The following is a 2123-nucleotide window of genomic DNA, read 5'->3' as shown; positions in this document are numbered from 1 at the left end:
TATAAAACACATGATTGAGTTTACACAGAGTAAACATGACAATATTCTGTTCAGAAGCCTAGGTCTAAACATAGTCTCCACTAGGACAGAACCTTCATCTGTTACAAAGGTTTGGCAGCATAGCACATAACTGGGTGTTTAGATCACAGCAGTCAATTTTCTTTCTGTCTGAATCCAATAGACAGGAACATCTGTAATTGCCTCTTAACTGGTGTGAGCTTGAAACAGTGATGAAACAAAGTATTCTGTGTTCTTCCATCAGGCAGTTCACACACTGGATATATATTTGATTGAAATGTCAATTGTTACAAAGTACTAGTGACATAAAATCTACTACTTTAACTGCTTTAAAACATACAGCTTTCGACTGGAGAGAGAATCACTGAGAGCACTTATTTCTTTTGCAAGGGACCAAGGATTGACTCCCAGCACCTACATCAGGTGTCTTAAAAACTCCAGCAGAACCAGCTCCAGGGACTGTTGCATTCTTCATCCTTTTGAAGGCACTGTACTCATGTGGTACATTTAAACTTAGGCAGGAATGCATAGATAACAAATAAATAAATAATAGCAATTGTGCAGTTTAGTGGTATGGAGAACTTTTGCAATACTGTCTTCTCATCACTACCTTTAATTTACGACACTTTTGATCTTGAGAAATAGAAACTTGTATCTATTTATTTATCTAGCAGTAACTTTCCATTCTGCCCTTTCCCAATCCTGTTGACCACCATTCTACTTTTTGTCACTACCAGCTATGCGATGTAACAGAATTTATATGGTAATTGCTTTCCAGTTAATAATTTATTCTAGTAGGAATATCATTCTTACATTTTTTTATGTCTTAACATGACATAATATTATAAGGCTAATGTTCCATTGAACATATTCACCATGGTTTCTTATTTTTCATTTGTCAAATGATTCTTGAGTTGCTTGCGTAGGAGTTATTATGAATGAATAAGGATGCACAAATAGCTTTTAAAATTCCTGCTTTAATTTTTTCAGGTTGTCCACTCCTCAAGTGGAATCATTAAATTTCAATTTTTACCTCGTTTTGCAAACATTCATATGTCTTTAATCTATAACTTCTAATTTTTTTATTGTTGAAAGCTCCATACTTTTTTGTAATTTGTAATTGCAAGTAGTTTTGTGTAAATTGATCATGTTACCACCTCCAGCCAACTCCCTCAGGGTCCTCCTTTCTTAACTTCATGTCCTTTTAATTTTTTTATAATAACCTCACAAGTCCAGTTAGAGTCTCCCATATGCATATGGGTGGATGGCCATTTTCTGGGCATGAGTAACCTACCAGCAGGCATATTCCCACCAAAGACAGTTGCTCTCTCTCCCTCAGCAGACAATAAATCTTCAGGGATGGTAGGGATGGGGACTTGGTGGTCCCATGCTTCTCTATCCTAATCAAAGTTGCTGTTGCTTTTTTCAAAAATAAACTTAATAAAATTGACCATAAGTTAACACCAACTGGAGCCCACCATACTGCAGTTTAGAAATGGGCAGAGGTTTAGGGTCTTGACACTTAAAGTGAAACTCTTGGATCAACAGATTAATTTTAATAGAACACTGATAAAAAAAAAACTTCTCAGAGACCACACTATCTCTATTGAGTTAGAATCTGCATTTTAAGAAAATTCCTATTGTGATTCTAGAATTTTGAGAGGTATCTTAGATGCTTCCTCACATTCACCTTTATCCTAGAATATTTGTAATCATTACAGTGAGCTCAAATATTATCATATGTTATTTGTTAAGCATTTCAATCACTTTTGTTGGATATCAGATGCCAGGTTTCAATGCATTGAAACTAAAGAAAATATTTGGTCAGTGACCGTGAATGGCAGGGTGAAGGATGTCTGGGTGGTCACTTAAGTAAATGACATTCGGCTAGGTGTCAGGGACCTAACACAGCAAAGAATCAAAGAAACAGGTAGTGAAGAAGGGAGCATGTCAAGGTTTATCGCAGTAAACATATTGAGGATGGGAATTAGATCTTAATTTGACTTGGCATCTTTGGAGCACTATGCTGATCATGGGACACATTAGACAGTGAGTAAATTTAGACCTGATTGAGAATTTGCTGAGGTAATAAAAGCCAAGTATGG

The sequence above is a fragment of the Myodes glareolus genome, chromosome 18 (genome assembly GCF_982192425.1).
Source record: "Myodes glareolus chromosome 18, mMyoGla1.1, whole genome shotgun sequence".
Classification (NCBI taxonomy): domain Eukaryota; kingdom Metazoa; phylum Chordata; class Mammalia; order Rodentia; family Cricetidae; genus Myodes; species Myodes glareolus.
Note: the sequence above shows the minus strand (reverse complement) of the source record.